Below are 20018 nucleotides of genomic sequence, written 5' to 3'. Positions count from 1 at the left end.
GGTTCTATGTCCGGTTCTAACTGTTGCTTCCTGGCCTGCATACAGATTTCTCAAGAGGCAGGTTAGGTGGTCTGGTATTCCCATCTCTTTCAGAATTTTCCACAGTTTATTGTGATCCATACAGTCAAAGGCTTTGGCATAGTCAATAAAGCAGAAATAGATGTTTTTCTGGAACTCTTGCTTTTTTGATGATCCAGCGGATGTTGGCAATTTGATCTCTGGTTCCTCAGCCTTTTCTAAAACCAGCTTGAACATCAGGAAGTTCACAGTTCACGTATTGCTGAAGCCTGGCTTGGAGAATTTTGAGCATTACTTTACTAGCGTGTGAGATGAGGTAATTGGGGTGTAGTTTGAGCATTCTTTGGCATTGCCTTTCTTTGGGATTGGAATGAAAACTGACCTTTTCCAGTCCTATGGTCACTGCTGAGTTTTCCAAATGTGCTGGCATATTGAGTGCAGCACTTTCACAGCATCATCTTTCAGGATTTGAAATAGCTCAGCTGGAATTCCATCATCTCCACTAGCTTTGTTCATAGTGATGCTTCAACAGGCCCAGTTGACTTCACATCCCAGGATATCTGGCTCTAGGTGAGTGATCACACCATCATTATTATCTTGGTCATGAAGGTCTTTTTTGTACATTTCTTCTGTGTAGTCTTGCCACCTCTTCTTAATATCTTCTGCTTCTGTTAGGTCCATACAATTTCTGTCCTTCATCGAGCCCATCTTTGAGTGAAATGTTCCTTTGGTATCTCTAATTTTCTTGAAGAGATCTCTAGTCTTTCCCATTCTGTTCTTTTTCTCTATTTCTTTGCATTGATCCCTGAGGAAGGCTTTCTTATCTCTCCTTGCTCTTCTTTGGAATTCTGCATTCAGATGCTTATATCTTTCCTTTTCTCCTTTGCTTTTCGCTTCTCTTCTTTTTACAGCTATTTGTAAGGCCTCCGCAGACAGCCATTTTGCTTTTTTGCATTTCTTTTCCATGGGGATGGTCTTGATCCCTGTTCTCTGTACAATGTCATGAACCTCCGTCCATAGTTCATCAGGCACTCTATCTATCAGATCTAGTTCCTTAAATCTACTTCTCTCTTCTACCTTATGACTATAATAAGAGATTTGATTTAGGTCATACCTGAATGGTCTAGTGGTTTTCCCTACTTTCTGCAATTTAAGTCTGAATTTGGCAATAAGGAGTTCATGATCTGAGCCTCAATCAGCTCCTGGTCTTGTTTTTGCTGACTGTATAGAGCTTCTCCATCTTTAGCAGCAAAGAATGTAATCAGTCTGATTTCAGTGTTAACCATCTGGTGATGTCCATGTGTAGAGTCTTCTCTTATGTCGTTGGAAGAGGTTGTTTGCTATGACCAGTGAATTCTCTTGGCAAAACTCTATTAGCCTTTTCCCTGCTTCATTCCGTATTCCAAGGCCAAATTTGCCTGTTACCCCAGATGTTTCTTGACTTCCTACTTCTGCATTTCAGTCCCCTATAATGAGAAGGTAAGGTAAGACGAAGTCGCTCAATCATGTCCGACTCTTTGAGACCCTGTGGACTGTAACCTACTAGGCTTCTCCGTCTATGGGATTCTCCAGGCAAGAATACTGGAGTGGATTGCCATTTACTTCTCCGGGGGATCTTTCCAACCCAGGGATCGAACCCAGATCTCCCGCATTGGGAGCAGACGCTTTAACCTCTGAGCCACCAGGAAAGCCAGTGAAAAGGACATCTTTTTTGGTGTTAGTTCCAAAAGGTCTTGTAGGTCTTCATAGAACCTTTCAACTTCAGCTTCTTCAGTGTTACTGGTTGGGTATAGACTTGGATTACCGTGATATTGAATGGTTTGCCTTGGAAACGAACAGAGATCATTCTGTCGTTTTTGAGATTGCATCCAAGTACTGCATTTTGGACTCTTGTTGACCATGATGGCTACTCCATTTCTTCTGAGGGATTCCTGCCCACAATAGTAGATATAATGATCATCTGAGTTAAATTCACCCATTCCAGTCCATTTTATTTCGCTGATTTCTAGAATGTTTATGTTCACCCTTGCCATCTCCTGTTTGACCACTTCCAATTTACCTTGATTCATGGACCTAACATCCGGTTCTTATGCAATATTGCTCTTTACAGCATTGAACCTTGCTTTTATCACCAGTCACATCCACAACTGGGTATTGTTTTTGCTTTGGCTCCGTCCCTTCATTCTTTCTGGAGTTATTTCTCCACTAATCTCCAGTAGCGTGTTGGGCACCTACTGACCTGGGGAGTTCCTCTTTCAGTATCCTATCATTTTGCCTTTTCATACTGTTCATGGGGTTCTCAAGGCAAGAATACTGAAGTGGTTTGCCATTCCCTTCTCCAGTGGACCACATTCTGTCAGACCTCTCCACCATGACCTGCCCGTCTTGGGTTGCCCCGCTGGCATGGCTTAGTTTCATTGAGTTAGACAAGGCTGTGGTCCTAGTATGATTAGATTGACTAGTTTTCTGTGATTATGGTTTCAGTGTGTCTGCCCTCTGATGCCCTCTTGCAACATCTACCGTCTTACTTGGGTTTCTCTTACCTTGGTTGTAGGGTATCTCTTCACGGTTGCTCAAGCAAATCACAGCCGCTGCTCCTTACCTTGGACAAGGGGTATCTCCTCACCGCTGGCCCTCCTGACCTTGAACGTGGAATAGCTCCTCTAGGCCCTCCTGCACCCGCACAGCCACTGCTCCTCGGTTGTGGGGTTTCTCCTCCCTGCCGCCACCCCTGACCTTGGACATGGGGTAGCTATTCTTGGCTGCCACCCCTCAGGCATGGGGTCCTCCCGACTTCTGCCCCAATCTTGGACGTTCAGTAGCTCCTCTCTGCCGTGCTATGTGCACCATCACAGCCGCCCGTAGGTCACCTAAGCAACCTCCAAGCCAGTCACCAGGAATCCCTTAGAAGAAATGGAGTAGCCATCATGGTCAACAAAAAAATCCAAAATATAGTACTTGGATGCAATCTCAAAAATGACAGAATGATCTCTGATCCTTTCCAAGGCAAACCATTCAATATCACAATAATCCAAGTCTATGCCCTGACCAGTAATGCTGAAGAAGCTGAAGTTGAACGGTTCTATGAAGACCTTCCAGAATTAACCACCCCCCCTCCCAAAAGATGTCCTTTTCATTATAGGAGACTGGAATGCAAAAAAAGGAAGTCAAGAAACACCTGGAGTAACAGGCAAATTTGGCCTTGGAATACAGAATGAAGCAGGGCAAAGGCTGATGGACTTTTGCCAAGAGAATTGAGTGGTCATATCAAACACCCTCTTCCAACAACACAAGGGAAGACTCTACACATGGACATCACCAGATGGTCAATAACAAAATCAGATTGATTATATTCTTTGCAGCCAAAAATGGAGAAGCTATATGCAGTTAGCAAAAACAAGACAAGGAGCTGACAGTGGCTCAGATCATGAACGAGTTATTGCTGAATTCAGATGTAAAGTGAAGAAAGTAGGAAAAACCACTAGATCATTCAGGTATGACCTAAATCAAATCCCTTATGACTATGCAGTAGAAGTGACAAATAGTTTCAAGGGATTAGACCTGATAAGCAGAGTGCCTGAAAAACTATGGACACAGGTTCATGACATTGTACATGGGACAGAGATCAAGACCATCACCAAGAAAAAGAAATGCAAAAAGGAAAAATGGTTGTCTGAGGAGGCCTTACAAATAGCTGAGAAAAGAGCAGCAAAGGGCAAGGAGAAAAGAAAAAAATATACCCATTTGAATGCAGAGTTCCAAAGAAAAGCAAGGAGAGATAAGAATGATTTCTTCAGTAATCAATGCAAAGACATTGAGGAAAACAATAGAATGAGAAAGACTAGTTATCTCTTCAAGAAAATTAGAATTACAAAGGGAACTTTTCATAAAAGATGGGCACAATAAAGGACAGAAAGTGTATGGACCTAACAGAAGCAGAAGATATTAAGAAGTGGCAAGAATACACAGAAGAATTATACAAAAAAAATCTTCATGACCCAGATAATCACAATGCTGTGATCACTCACCTAGAGCCAGACATCTTGGAATGCAGAGTCAAGTGGGCCTTAGGAAGCATCACTAAGAACAAAGCTAGTGGAGGTGATGGAATTCCAGTTGAGCTTTTTCAAATCCTAAAAAATGATGCTCTGAAAGTGCTGCACTCAATATGCCAGCAAATTTGGAAAACTCAGCAGTGGCCACAGGACTGGAAAAGGTCAGTTTTCATTCCAATCCCAAAGAAAGGCAATGCCAAAGAATGTTCAGCTACTGCACAATTGCACTTATCTCACATGCTAGCAAAGTAATGCTCAAAATTATCCAAGCCAGGATTCAACAGTATGTGACTGTGAACTTCCAGATGTTCAAGCTAGATTTAGAAAAGACAGAGGAACCAGAGATCAAATTGCCAACAACCATTGGATTATCGAAAAAGCAAGAGAGTTCCAGAAAAACATCTACTTCTGCTTTATTGACTACACCAAAGCCTTTGACTGTGTGGATCACTATAAACTGTGGAAAATTCTTCAAGAGATGGGAATACCAGACCACCTGACCTGCCTCCTGAGAAATCTGTATGCAGGTCAAGAAGCAACACTTAGAACTACACATGGAACAACAGATTTGTTCAAAATTGGAAAAAAAGTACAAGACTGTATATTGCACCCTTTTATTTAATTTTTATGCAGGGTACATCATGAGAAATGCTGGGTAGAATGAAGCACAAGCTGGAATCAAAATTGCTGGGATAAATATCAATCACCTCAGATATGCAGATGACAAAACCTTTATGGTAGAAATGAAGAACTAAAGAGCCTCTTGATCATGAAAGAGGAGTGCAAAAGCTGGCTTAAAACTCAACATTCAGAAAACTAAGATCATGGCATCCAGTCCCAACACTTCATGGCAAATAACTGGGGAAACAGTAGAAACAGTGACAGACTTTATTTTGGGGTGCTCCGAAATCACTGCAGATAGTGATGACAGCCATGGAATTAAAAGATACTTGCTCCTTGGAGCAAAAGTTATGACCAACCTACAAACATTACAAAGCAGAGACATCACTTTGCCAACAAAGGTCTGTCTAGTCAAATCTATGGTTTTTCCAGTAGTCATGTATGGATGTGAGAGTTAGACTATAAACAAAGCTGAGTGCTGAAGAATTGATGCTTTTGAACTGTGGTGTTGGAGAAGACTCTTGAAAGTCCCTTGGACAGCAATGAGATCCAACCAGTCAATCCTAAAGGAAATCAGTTCTGAATATTCATTGGAAGGACTGATGTTGAAGCTGAAACTCCAATACTTTGGCCACCTGATATGAAGAACTGACTCATTGGAAAAAACCCTGGTGCTGGGAAAGATTGAAGGCAAGAGGAAAAAGGGCTGACAGAGGATGAGATTGTTGGATGGCATCACCAACTTGATGGACATGATATAAGCAAGCTCTGGGAATTGGTGATGGACAGGGAAGCCTGGTGTGCTGCAGTCCATGGGGTCGTAAAGAGTTGGACACAACTGAGTAACTGAACTTAATTGAAAAGGTATTTAGAGGTTTATGGTTTTGATTCTAATATTTTTTATGCTAATGATTAATAATGTTAAGCATACTTCATATGCTTATTTTTTATTCGTATATCCTCTTTGGTGAAATAGCTAGTGTGCGGTCAAGGTACTCAAGATAGCTGTTCTGTTACTCTCTGTACACCCCCTGCCTGTCCAGGGTCTGCTACACCTGCACCCTACTCACATGACTGACCTTCCTGCATACTTGCCCCAGTGAATAATTGTTCTTATCAAAGGAGTGGTGAGGAATGTGTGCCTATCTACTGGTTTCCTTGGTAACTAATGAGCCCATCTGATGTCAGTATCCTTATAAATGGCAATCTCCCCTTCCCTGGGAGAAAAGACTGCCGCCATGCCTGGTCCTACCTGCCACAATCCACACACAGGGGGGTGTCACTCTAAGACTTTGCTTCAGAGTGTTAGCGCCCCCTTCCATTAAACCATTGTCTCTATGAAATACTGAGTTCTTTCTTCAGTCTTGAAACTAGGCAAACAAAGGTCTTGTAGGCCTATGAGGTGCAGTAGAACAGCTATCTAAATCTTTTACTTATATTTCACTGTATTGTTTGTTTCCTTATTTTTGAGTTTCATTCTTCCCCGTCTGTCTTGCTTTTCATTCACTTTCAAATAAAAAGTTTTAAATTTTGATTGTTTTATTTATCGTTTATTAATGTATGGATTTTGCATTTAATGTAGCTAGGAAATCTTTGCATAACACAAGAGCATGAAGATTTTTTCCTTTTTTTTTCCTTTGGCGCTTGTATAGTTTAGAATTTTATATTAAGTTTAAGGCCCATTTTTAGTTAATGTTTCCATAATGCAAAGTAAAAATTGAAGTTTGTTTGTTTTTACATCAGTTCAGTTCAGTCGCTCAGTCGTGTCCGACTGTTTGCAACCCCATGAATTGCAGCACTCCAGGCCTCCCTGTCCATCGCCAACTCCCAGAGTTCACTCAGATTCACGTCCATCGCGTCAGTCATGCCATCCAGCCATCTCATCCTCTGTCATCCCCTTTTCCTCCTGCCCCCAATCCCTCCCAGCATCAAAGTCTTTTCCGATGAGTCAACTCTTCGCATGAGGTGGCCAAAGTACTGGAGTTTCAGCTTCAGCATCATTCCTTCCAAAGAAATCCCAGGGCTGATCTCCTTCAGAATGGACTGGTTGGATCTCCTTGAAGTCCAGGGGACTCTCAAGAGTCTTCGCCAACAACACAGTTCAAAAGCACCAATTCTTCAGCGTTCAGCCTTCTTCACAGTCCAACTCTCACATCCATACATGACCACTGGGAAAACCATAGCCTTGACTAGACGGACCTTAGTCAGCAAAGTAATATTTCTGCTTTTGAATATGCTATCTAGGTTGGTCATAACTTTTCTTCCAAGGAGTAAGTATCTTTTAATTTCATGGCTGCAATCACCATCTGCAGTGATTTTGGAGCCCCCAAAAATAAAGTCTGACAGTGTTTCCACTGTTTCCCCATCTATTTGCCATGAAGTGATGGGACCAGATGCCATGATCTTCGTTTTCTGAATGTTGAGCTTTAAGCCCACTTTTTCACTCTCCTCTTTCACTTTCATCAAGAGGCTTTTTAGCTCCTCTTCACTTTCTGCCATAAGGGTGGTGTCATCTGCATATCTGAGGTTATTGATATTTCTCCTGGCAATCTTGATTCCAGCTTGCATTTCTACATGAATTTCAGAATCAGCTTATTAATGTCAACACTGAAAATTTTTTCTGAAATTCTAATTAGGATTGTATTATATCTCTGGATCAATTTGAGGGATAGTGGATATCTGAACAATATTGAATATACTGATCTGTGATTCATATCTCTTTATTTATATAGTCTTTTTCAATAGTATCTAGTTTTCAATATAAAAGTTCTTCATATATTTTTGTATATGTATGCATTCCTAACTATTTTGTATTTTTATGCTTTGTAAAGGGGCTTCCCAGGTGGCACTAGTGGTAAAGGACTTGTGGGCCAATTCAGGAGACATAAGAGACATGGGTTTGATTCCTGAGCTGGGAAGATCCACTGAAAAGGGGCATGGCAACCCACTCCAGTATTCTTGCCTAGAGAATTCCATCAGCAGAGGAGCCAGGCAGATTACTGTTGGTAGGATCGCAAACAGTCAGACACAACTGAAGCGACTTAGTATATACACTTAGTAAATTATATTGATTTTCAATTTCAATTGTTTAATACTAGCATATCAAAATATATTGATCATTTTGTATGTTGAACTTGCGTCCTGAAACTTTGATAAATTAACTCATTGTTCAGTTCAGTTCAGTCACTCAGTCATTCATGTCCGACTCATTGTGACAACATGGACTGCAGCATGCCAGGCTTCTCTGTCCATCACCAACTCCTGGAGCTTACTCAAACTCATGTCCATCGAGTCAGTGATGCCATCCAACCATCTCATCCTCTGTTGTCCCCTTCACCTCCTGCCTTCAATCTTTTCCAGAATTAGGGTCATTTTCAATGAGTCAGTTCTTCACATGAAGTGGCCAAAGTATTAGAGTTTCAGCTTCAACATCAGTCCTTCCAATGAATAGTCAGGACTGATTTTCTTTAGGATTGTCTGGTTTGATCTCCTTGCTGTCCAAGGGACTCTCAAGAGTCTTCTCCAACACCACAGTTCAAAAAGCATCAGTTCTTCAGTGCTCAACTTTCTTTATAGTCCAACTCTCACGTCCATACATGACTACTGGAAAAGCAGTAGCTTTGACTAGACAGATCTTTGTCGGCAAAGTAATGTCTCTGCTTTTCAATATACTGTCCAGGTTGGGCATAACTTTTCTTCAAAGGAGCAAGCGTATTTTAATTACATGCCTGCAATCACCATCTGCAGTGATTTTGGAGCCCCCCAAAATAAAGTCTCTTGCTGTTTCCATGTTTCCCCATCTATTTGCCATGAAGTGATGGGACCTTATGCCATGATCTTAGTTTTGTGAATGTTGAGTTTTAAGCCAGCTTTTGCACTCTCCTCTTTCACCTTCATCAAGTGACTGCTTAGTTCTTCACTTTCTGCCATAAGCGTGGTATCATCTGCATATCTGAGGTGATTGATATTTATCCCAGCAATTTTGATTCCAGCTTGTGCTTCATCCAGCCTGGCGTTTCGTACGATGTACTCTGCATATAAGTTAAATAAGGAGGGTGACAATATACAGCCTTGATGTCCTCCTTTCCTGAGTTTGAACAAATCTGCTGTTCCATGTGTAGTTCTAAGTGTTGCTTCTTGACCTGCATACAGATTTCTCAGGAGGCAGGTCAGGTGGTCTGGTATTCCCATCTCTTGAAGAATTTTCCACAGTTTGTTGTGACCCACACAGTCAAAGGCTTTGGTATAGTCAATAAAGCAGAAGTAGATGTTTTTCTGGAACTCTCTTGCTTTTTCGATGATCCAATGGTTGTTGGCAATTTGACCTCTGGTTCCTCTGCCTTTTCTAAATCTAGCTTGAACATCTGGAAGTTCACAGTCACATACTGTTGAATCCTGGCTTGGATAATTTTGAGCATTACTTTGCTAGCATGTGAGATGAGTGCAATTGTGCAGTAGTTTGAGCATTCTTTGGCATTGTCTTTCTTTGGAATTGAAATGAAAACTGACCTTTTCCAGTCCTGTGGCCACTGCTGAATTTTCCAAATTTGCTGGCATATTGAGTGCAGCACTTTCAGAGCATCATCTTTTAGGATTTGAAGTCGCTCAAGAATTCCATCACCTCCACTAGCTTTGTTTGTAGTGATGCTTCCTAAGGTCCACTTGACTTCACATTCCAGGATGTCTGGCTCTAGGTGAGTGATCACAGCATTGTGATTATCTGGGGTCATGAAGATCTTCTTTTGTATAGTTCTTCTCTGTATTCTTGCCACCTCTTCTTATTATCATCTGCTTCTGTTAGTTCCATATCATTGTATCTCATTGCTATGTAATATTTTATACATAAGCAATTGTGTCATTGAATAAGGAGAGTTTTACTATTTCCTATCTAAGCTAGATAAGTTAATATTTTGTCTCATTTTGCTATCTATTGTTCAGCACAATTTGAATCAAAATAACAATAGTATGCATTCTTCCCATTTACTAGAGTAGATTGGAGAATGCATTCAATCTTTCAAGATTATAATTGATTTTAATGTTAGAGATATGTTTTTCATTGGTGCAATTTAACAATTTGAATAAATGCTCACATATTCCTAATGTATTGATTTCAAATGTTAAGCCAGTCTTGGATTCATGGTATAAGCATTACTTGGTCATGGTGTATTTGCATTTTATATATTGTTGGATTAAATTTTTGTATCTTTGTTTATGAAGTATTTTGGTCTGTAGCTGTTTTTTGTTTCTTTGTTTATTTTATTTCCCTGGTATCTTATTGGCATAATGCTGGCTTCACAAACTGAGCTAGGACATCATTCCCTTCTCCTCAATTTTCTAAAAGAGTTTGTGCTGAATTGGTATTATTTCTTCTTTAAGTGATCCAGTGATGTCATCTAGGCTAACAGTTTTCTTTGTGGGAAGGTTTTTAACTACATAACAATTTCTTTTTACATACAGGACCATTTACATTATCTGTTTCTTTTTTATTATGCTTTCATAGTTTGTGACTGGAAGAAATTTTTCTCTTTTCCTAAGTTGTCAGATTTATTTTCAATGACACCACACTCCAGTACTCTTGCCTGGAAAATCCCATGGACGGAGGAGCCTGGTAGGCTGCAGTCCATGGGGTCGCGAAGAGTCGGCCATGACTGAGCGACTTCACTTTTCACTTTCATGCATTGGAGAAGGAAATGGCAACCCACTCCGGTATTCTTGCCTGGAGAATCCCAGGGACGAAGGAGCCTGGTGGGCTGCCGTCTATGGGGTTGCACAGAGTCGGACACGACTTAAGTGACTTAGCAGTAGCAGCAGCAAGCTGCCATAATATTCCCCTGTGATCCTTTTCATACCTGTGAAAGCTGTAGTGATGTTACCTCTTTTATTCATGATATTACCAATTTGAATCTTCTCTCTTTTTTCTGATCATCTTGTTAGAGTTCTTCTATCAGTTTGAGTGATCTGTTCAAAACACCAGCTTTTGGATTCATTAATCTTCAGTTCAGTTCAGTCGCTCAGTTGTGTCCGATTCTTTGCGACCCCATAAATTGCAGCACGCCAGGCCTCCCTGTCCATCACCAACTCCTGGATATACATATTTAAACTTTTAATTGATTTTTGCTCTGATCTTCATTATTTCCTTTACTCTGCTTACTTTTGTTTATTTTTTTCTATTAATAATCCCTTAAGCCAAGGCTACTGATTTATCCCTTTATTTATTTCTAATGTAGATACAGTAATTTAGCAGTAGTTTAGTAATATAAACTTCCTTCTTCATTTCCACCAGTAGTGCATCCCACAAATTCTTTTTATGTTTTGTTTTCATATTCATTGATTTCAAACCAGTTTCTAATTTCCACTTTAATTTCTTAGTTTACCCATTAGTTGTTTACACTTATGTTAATTAGTTCCAAATATTTGGGGACTTTTCCAGAGAGCTTCCTACTATTGATTTCTACTTACATTGCCTACAGCTACATTGTAGTCAGAAAGTATGTATTTTTTAAGTTTCTTGAGACTTATTTTATTGCCTAAACCATGGCTTGTTTTGGTAAATTCTGTATTTATTTTTCTGTTTTGAGATAAGGTGTTTTTAAAATATCAACTAGATCTATATGGTTGATAAAGTGTTCAAATATATGTCTTCACTGGTTTCTATTTGTCTCTTTTCCAATTATTGAGAAAAGAGTGTTAAAAATCTCTATTTATAATTAAATATTTGTTTATATCTCTTTATAGCTCTATGGATTTTATGTTATATATTTTGAAGTTCTGTTATTAAATGCATAGACATTTGTTATTGCTGTCCCATTGCTAAATTATGTCTGACTCTTTGCAACCCCATGAATTGCAGTGTGCCAGGGTTCCCTGTCCTTCACTATCTTCTGGAGTTTGCTCAAACTCATGTCCATAGAGTCAGTGATGCCATCCAACCATCATTATATCCTCTTGATGATTTCACCCATATCTCATTAGTAAGATGCACTTCTTGATCCATGGTAATATTTTTTGCTCTAAAATCTACTTTATCTGATATTAATTTGGCTACTCCAAAATCTCTTGATTGGTATTACCAGATTATATATACTTTTTCTCTCCTTTCCTTTTGTCTGTGTCTTTATATTGCAAATGTTTTTCTTGCAAGCAAGATCTTCCTGTATTTTTTCCAATTTGATAATCCCTACCTTTTAGTTATGGGCTTCCCTGATAGCTCAGTTGGTAAAGAATCTGCCTGAAATGCAAGAGACCCTGATTCAGTCCTAGGGTTGGGAAGGTCTGCTGGAGAAAGGATAGGCTACCCACTCCAGTATTCTTGGGCTTCCCTTGTGGCTCAACTAGTAAAGAATCTGCCTGAAATGTGGGAGACCTGGATTAGTTGGGACATTTAAAATATTTACCTTTGAATGTAATTGTTGATGTTGCTGAGTTAAAATCTACCATGTTTCTACCGGTGTATCCCCTGGTGGCTCAGATGGTAAAGAATGTTTCTAATAGTTTCTAGTTATCTGATGTCTTTTATTTTCCATTTTAAAATTTCTCTGTAATAGTAATTGGCTCTTTTGGCTTATTATCTATAACTCTGGTTTGTGCGTTTTATTTGACTAGTTTATGGTATGTATCATTTACTTATTACAGAATATTTTCAAGTGATTTTATGCTATTTAATGTATCAGAAACTTGCAGTGATATAACTTAACTTATCCCACCCTGTCCATGTTCTATTATTTTTATACATTTACTTCTATAGATGTTATCGATCCCACAATACATTGTTCATTTGTTTTTTCCTTTCAATAGGCAACTATCTTTCAAAGAGATTTAGAAAATAAGAAAATATACATAGTTACCTATATAATTACTATCTTAGGAGTCTTTCGGTCTTGGATGCAGTGTTCCTTTTTGGTATAATTTTCTTTTGGCTTGAAGAGCTTCCTTTAACCATTCTTATAGTGCAGGTGAGCCAGTGATGATTTCTTTCTTCTTTTGTATATCTTAAAAGCCTCACTCTTTCTTCATTTTCAAAAGATATTTTACCTGGGTATAAAATTCTAGTTAGCTTTTTTTCTTGCAATGCTTTAAAGATATTATTCCTTTGTCTTCTGGCCTGCATTCTTTTTCTTTCCCTAAAATAAGTCTGAATAAATCTTATTTTTGTTCCTCTACATGTAATTTTCCAAATGTGTTTAAGATTTTTTCCATATTCCTGTGTGCTTTGTTGCTCAGTCATGTCTGACTCTTTGTGTCCCTGTGAACTGTAGCCCACCAAGCTCCTCGCCCATGAGGATTCTCTAAACAAGAATACTGGAGTGGGTTGTCATTCCATCCTTCAGAGGATCTTCCTAGCGCAGGGACTGAACTCAGATCTCCCGCATTGCAGGAGAATTTTTTACCATCTGAGCCACCTCGGAGGCCCAATATTTTGCTGGTTTTAAGCAATTTATTATGAGTGTTGATATAGTTTTCTTCACCTTTCTTATGCTTAGGGTTCATTGAGTTTCTTGGATTTGTAGTTTCAGAGATTTAAGCACTTTGGGAAATATTTTAGCCATTATTTCTACAAATATATGTATTTTTTTCCTTACCCTTTTTGCCTTTTCTTTTCCCCTTCCTTCTGGGACTCCTATTACATGTATCAGAATGTTTAAAGTATTTTTGCAAATCACTAATGCTTGATTGGGCTTCCCTGGTGGTGCAGAGGTTAAATATTTTCCTTGATTATTTTCAGTTTCTTTCCCTCTGAGTTCTGAATAATTTCTGTTTCTGTATTTTCAAGCTCATTATCTTTTCTTCTGAAATGTCTAATATGCAATTAATCCAATCCAGTGTTGTTATTGTTGTTTTTATCTCAGAATTGTAGTTTCTGCCTGAGAAGTTTCATTTGGGCCTTTCTCATATCTTCTTTCTTCTCTACTTAGCATGCTCAGTTTCCTCTTAACCCTCTGGAACATGTAGCATACAGTTACAATGTTTTAATATCCTTTTTCTATTAGTTTCATCATCTGTGTGATTTCATGATTAATTTATTCTTCTCTTCATTAGGAATTGTGTTTCCCTGTTTCTTAGCATGCTTTGGTAATGTTTGATTGTATGCCAGACATTGCAAATTTTGCTTTGTTGAGTGCTGGATAAGATCTCTATAAATATTCTTCAGCTATGACCTAGAGTATAGTTAAGCTATTTGGAAAAATTTGGACACTTTTAAGTTTTGCTTTCTAGCTTTCTTAGACAGGGGCAGAAAATTGTTCAGTCTAGAATGAATTTTCTGCTATTACTGAGGCAAAAATCTTTGTGAGTGTATATCTTATCTACCATTAGGATAGATTTTCTATCCTAAGGATTTTCTATGAGGATTTTCTATTCTTCCTGGGAACAAAAACTTACTTCTTTCTGTGTATGCTTTGGGCATTGTTTTTTTCAACTTTTTCTGGGTTTGGGAAAAATCCAAGTAATGACTAAAATATTTCCCAAAGTACTTTTCCAGCTACAGAGAGTTTCCTCATACATTTGCACCTGCCAGTACTCAGCTGAACGTTGAGGGCAGCCTTCCTTCTAGAGATCTCTGGAACCTCCTCTCTAGACAGTTCTCTCCTCTCTCTTATTCTCTTTTGCATGCTCAGTTGCTTCAGTCACGTCCAACTCTTTGTGACCCAGTGGATAGTAGCCCACTAGGCTCCTCTGTCCGTGGGATTCTCTAGGCATGAATACTGGAGTGGGTTGCCATGTCCTCCGCCAGAGGATCTTCCTGACCCAGGGATCGAACCCAAATCTCTTATGTCTCCTGCGTTGACTGGTGGGCTCTTTACCACCAGTGCCACCTGGGAAGCCCAATACTTTTCCTTTTGTTAAAAAGAATTTAAAACAGCTGAGAGAGTACCCCAGGAAGATGTTTACTCTCTTTCAGAAACTCCTAATTCCTTGGCTTCTCAAAACCCCAGTCTGTTTTTTCTCAACTTATGGGAGGCCACTGGGCTTTATCTAGGTTACCTCTCTCTGGGCTACAACATGGCAGCTCTCTCCAGAGAGCAAGTCAAGGCAAATGTATGATTCATCTTATTTATTTTTTCTCTGTCAAGAACCCTTGTCTTTCATTAGTAATGGTAAATATCTTGAAAGCTTTTATTTCATGTATTCCATCTAGTTTTTCAGTTGTTTCACAAAGAAAGATAATTCTTGGCTAAAGTAACTGCCTCTTTGAAAGTAAATCTTTCTTATTTACTCAACTTACTACTTTCTGGTGCAATTTACTCCTTTATTCCTCTGATATTCCACAGGCAGTGGGCTATAGGTTATGCTTTTAATAAATCCAGAATACAACCTCATCTTTCCATCTCTTTCACAAATAACCTCATGAAAGCCATCATCATGTGTTTCCTGGGTTATTGCAGGATTTTCCCCAGGGCTTTCCTGGATTACTTTTAATTGTTCGCCTTGATCTATCCTTTAATCACCTATTATCTATTCAAAATCCAATAACTGGAATAATCTCTTTAATTTCTATGGAAAAATAAATAACACTGCTCTTCTGCTAAGAAACCTGCAGTGGTTTCCCATTATATCGTAAATAATGTTAGATTTTATTATGTACCCATGCATTTGATTCTGCTTTCACCTTATCATCATCCCCAAGTATACTTCCCAGCTGTTTCAGCTGGTAAAGAATCTACCTGCAATCCAAGAGACACAGGAAACATGGGTTTGATCCCTTGGTTGTGAAGATCCCCTGGAGGAAGAAAAGGAAACCCACTCCAGTACTCATGCCTGAAAAATCCCAGGGACAGAGGAGCCTGGTGGCTACAGTCCACAAGGTCGTAAAGAGTGGGACAAGACTGAGAGACCAAATACATCAAGAATGCTCCAGGCTGGTTATTCCATTTTAGTTATCAGGTCTCATTCCTGTTCCTTGAACCACCCAGACACATGCCTTAGAGCCTTTCTTCTTGATATTCCTCCTGTCTAGAAGGCTGTTACCTCCAGAACCTGTAAGGCTTGCTTCCTTGCCAACTTTTTCAAGTGAGTCATTTTATCTACTTAAAGTTGCAACCACCCATGACATCAGCTGAGACACTCCTAATACCCTTTTGCATTTGATCTTTGAACTTATCTCTCATTACCATCTGACAGGATTGTTCTTTTCCAGTCTCTGGGATTCCTTTCCATTCCATGAACATAGTAAGTTCTTTCTTGCCTCCTTTTGTATTTACTATTCCCTCTTCTTGAAAGAGCCTTCTGGCAAAATGTATCTGAGGTTCTCTTCTTTAAGCTTTTCTTCATAAGCACTTTATCCATGGTCTTAATTAACCATTGTATTTTAAATTGAATCTCTCCCCTGACTACCTGCTTTATATGTCCCCTCTATGGTTTATTATTTTTTAAGACATATAAAATGATACACTATATATTTTATTATCTGTGTTTTATCTTTCATCTCTCCTACTAAACTGTAAGCTGCATGTGGACAGAGACTTTTTTCTTTTCTTTTTTCTCTCTTTGGTTTATCCCCAGAATTTAGAAATATACCTAGCATGTCGTAGGTCCTTGAAAAGTATAGTTGATTACATTTTAAAAATAGTATTTTTCTAAGAATTACCAAATTCATAACCTAGAAGAGAATAATTAAACTGATGTAAAATATTTTCCATATTAAATATGGATTTCAAAATACCTGAGTTGCATTTTTTCCCTCTGGAACCCCATTTTATGTTTTACATCAGTTCAGTTCAGTTCAGTTCAGTTGCTCAGTCGTGTCTGACTCTTTGTAACCACATGAACCGCAGCACGCCAGGCCTCCCTGTCCATCACCTACTCCTGGAGTTCACTCAGACTCACATCCATCAAATCAGTGATGCCATCCAGCCATCTCATCCGTGGTCGTCCCCTTCTCCTCCTGCCCCCAATCCCTCCCAGCATCAGAGTCTTTTCCAATGAGTCAACTCTTCGCATGAGGTGGCCAAAGTACTGGAGTTTCAGCTTTAGCATCATTCCTTCCAAAGAAATCCCAGGGCTGATCTCCTTCAGAATGGACTGGTTGGATCTCCCTGCAGTCCAAGGGACTCTCAAGAGTCTTCACCAACACCACAGTTCAAAAGCATCAATTCTTCGGCACTCAGCCTTCCTCACAGTCCAACTCTAACATCCATACATGACCACAGGAAACTTCCCTAGTGGCTCAGAGGTTAAAGCGTCTGCCTGCAATGCGGGAGACCTGGGTTCGATCCCTGGGTCAGGAAGATCCCCTGGAGAAGGAAATGGCAACCCACTTCAGTATTCTTGCCTGGAGAATCCCATGGGCGGAGGAGCCTCATGGGCTACAGTTCATGGGGTCGCAAAGAGTCAGACACGACTGAGCGACTTCACTTCACTTCACATCACTTGACTAGACAGACCTTAGTCGGCAAAGTAATGTCTCTGCTTTTGAATATGCTATCTAGGTTGCTCATAACTTTTCTTCCAAGGAGTAAGCGTCTTTTAATTTCATGGCTGCAATCACCACCTGCAGTGATTTTGGAGCCCCCCCAAAATAAACTCTGACACTGTTTCCACTGTTTCCCCATCTATTTCCCATGAAGTGATGGGACTGGATGCCATGATCTTCGTTTTCTGAATGTTGAGCTTTAGGCCAACTTTTTCACTCTCCTCTTTCACTTTCATCAAGAGGCTTTTTAGTTCCTCTTCACTTTCTGCCATAAGGGTGGTGTCATCTGCATATCTGAGGTTATTGATATTTCTCTGGCAATCTTGATTCCAGCTTGTGTTTCTTCCAGTCCAGCGTTTCTCATGATGTCCTCTGCATATAAGTTAAATAAGCAGGGTGACAATATACAGCCTTGACGTACTCCTCTTCCTATTTGAGACCAGTCTGTTGTTCCATGTCCAGTTCTAACTGTTGCTTCCTGACCTGCGTACAGATTTCTCAAAAGGCAGGTCAAGTGGTCTGGTATTCCCATCTCTGTCAGAATTTTCCACAGTTTATTGTGATCCACACAGTCAAAGGCTCTGGCATAGTCAATAAAGCCAATATAGATGTTTTTCTGGAACTCTCTTGCTTTTTCCATGATGCCAGCAGATGTTGGCAATTTGATCTCTGGTTCCTCTGCTTTTTCTAAAACCAGCTTGAACATCTGGAAGTTCACGGTTCACGTATTGCTGGCTTGAAGCCTGGCTTGGAGAATTTTGAGCATTACTTTACTAGCATGTGAGATGAGTGCAATTGTGTGGTAGTTAGCATTCTTTGGCATTGTCTTTCTTTGGAATTGAAATGAAAACTGACCTTTTCCAGTCCTGTGGCCACTGCTGAGTTTTCCAAATTTGCTGGCATATTGAGTATAGCACTTTCACAGCATCATCTTTTAGGATTTGAAGTCGCTGAAGAATTCCATCACCTCCACTAGCTTCGTGATGCTTTCTAAGGCCCACTTCACTTCACATTCCAAGATGTCTGGCTCTAGATGAGTGATCACCCCATTATGATTATCTGGGTCGTGAAGATCTTTTTTGTACAGTCCACCTGCCGCCCAATGTGGGGCTTGAACCCATGACCCTGAGATTGAGAGTCTCATGCTCTACCGTCTGAGCTAGCCAGGCACATGTTTTACATAGTTAAGAGTTAAGAAGTATTTCTAAGTACCCAATGTCAATGTCACAAAGTCTATATGTAATAAAACTGAGAGTACTGGTGTCTTATTCCTCAAAAAACTCATTAATCTGAATTTGTATGTAATTCTTTCAACTCAACCACCCAGATTCCATTTCCACAGCAGAATAAAAATTACAAAATTCATTTTTATTCGTAAGCACCCTGATAGGGAACAGGAACTAACATTGGTTTATTTTTCACTATACTTAAGATCCATTATTTAATCTTTACTCTCCTGCAATGTGGGAGACCTGGGTTGGATCCCTGGGTTGGGATGATCTGGGCTCAATCCCTGGATTGGGAAGATCCCATAGAGAAGGGAAAGGCTGCCCACTCCAATATTCTGGCTTGGAGAATTCCATGGACTGTATAGTCCATGAGGTAACAAAGAGTCAGACATGCCTGAGCAACTTTCACTTTTCACTTTCACATCTCAATTAAGTGCATTGCTGTGATCCTTTTACAGATAAAGTAATTGGACTGAGTAATTGATCCCCAAATTAAGAGCTGGATCTGAACACAGTTTCTTTTCCTTCTAATCCCACCTCTTTTTGCTTCATTATGAGCAGCAAGAATGGCAACTGGGGATCTACCAGTAAAAGAAGAATATAACCTAGACACAAATATTCATAAAGACTAATAGGACCACAGGCCATCCTGCATACTTCAAGCAGTGTCTAGGATGGCATCTCGGGATAGAACAGCACAGTCATTAATGTTCATAATGATAAAACCAAGTCATCAAAAAAAGATTAATTACATTCCATCCACTCTGTTTAAGAAGGCAGGGAAGTGTGAAATCCATTTTAGAAAGATTTCCATCAAAAATGATTAAAATTTTCAGCTATCCAGAATGATTCATTCCCCGGGGTTTCTACATAGCCAAATATGTAAATGAAAAAGCACAAATATTGCCCATTTCTCACAAAACAAAACAAACGAGCAAAACACAAAAGGTACAGAGAAGACTCAAGTGAATTGAAGATTGGATATCCCTACGGTGTATACCTAAGCTAGTAGACATTCATTTCTTTATATGTTATATCTGTTCTTATTGGTCAGGTCTACACTTAATGGTTGGTACCTTTGTTTGGAAGGTTTTAATTATTTTGATAGTTCTTCTGCTGTACAATCATTTCAGTTCAGTTCAATTCAGTTGCTCAGTCGTGTCTAACTCTTTGCGACCCCATGAATCACAGCATGCCAGGCCTCTCTGTCCATCACCAACTCCCGGAGTTCACTCAGACTCACGTCCATCGAGTCAGCGATGCCATCCAGCCATCTCATCCTCTGTCGTCCCCTTCTCTTCCTGCCCCCAATCTCTCCCAGCATCAGAGTCTTTTCCAATGAGTCAACTCTTCGCATGAGGTGGCCAAAGTACTGGAGTTTCAGCTTTAGCATCATCCCTTCCAAAGAAATCCCAGGGCTGATCTACAATTGTTTAGGGTGGGTTAAATGTATTTCTATACTCCTGGGTGCATAGCTGGAATGATTGAGTCTGCTTTACTTACAGCTTCCTCAAAAATTTAACATTGCTTCAAATACAAAAGAGGTTAACTTTACACTAGAAGTGAAACTAACCACTACTTAATTCAGATGTCAGTCATGAAAACAAAAACAAATGTACTGCTAACCTCAGTGTCATACCTTTGGTATCTGGTAGCTAAATAATAAAAGTTAGTTAAAAGAATGTC

At 39.6% G+C, this 20018-nt stretch overlaps 1 non-coding gene across 1 annotated transcript; it reads right to left on the bottom strand.

Annotated features, from left to right (window-relative positions):
• Positions 1 to 18199: 18199 nt before the first annotated feature.
• TRNAE-CUC (transfer RNA glutamic acid (anticodon CUC)) lies at positions 18200 to 18272 on the bottom strand. Its single transcript has one exon. It is a non-coding gene; the product is annotated as a tRNA-Glu (tRNA).
• Between the last annotated feature and the right edge of the window lie 1746 nt (positions 18273 to 20018).

Source organism: Ovis aries, chromosome 1, assembly GCF_016772045.2.
Source record: "Ovis aries strain OAR_USU_Benz2616 breed Rambouillet chromosome 1, ARS-UI_Ramb_v3.0, whole genome shotgun sequence".
Classification (NCBI taxonomy): Eukaryota; Metazoa; Chordata; class Mammalia; order Artiodactyla; family Bovidae; genus Ovis; species Ovis aries.
Note: the sequence above shows the minus strand (reverse complement) of the source record. Positions and strands in the feature narration are given on the sequence as shown.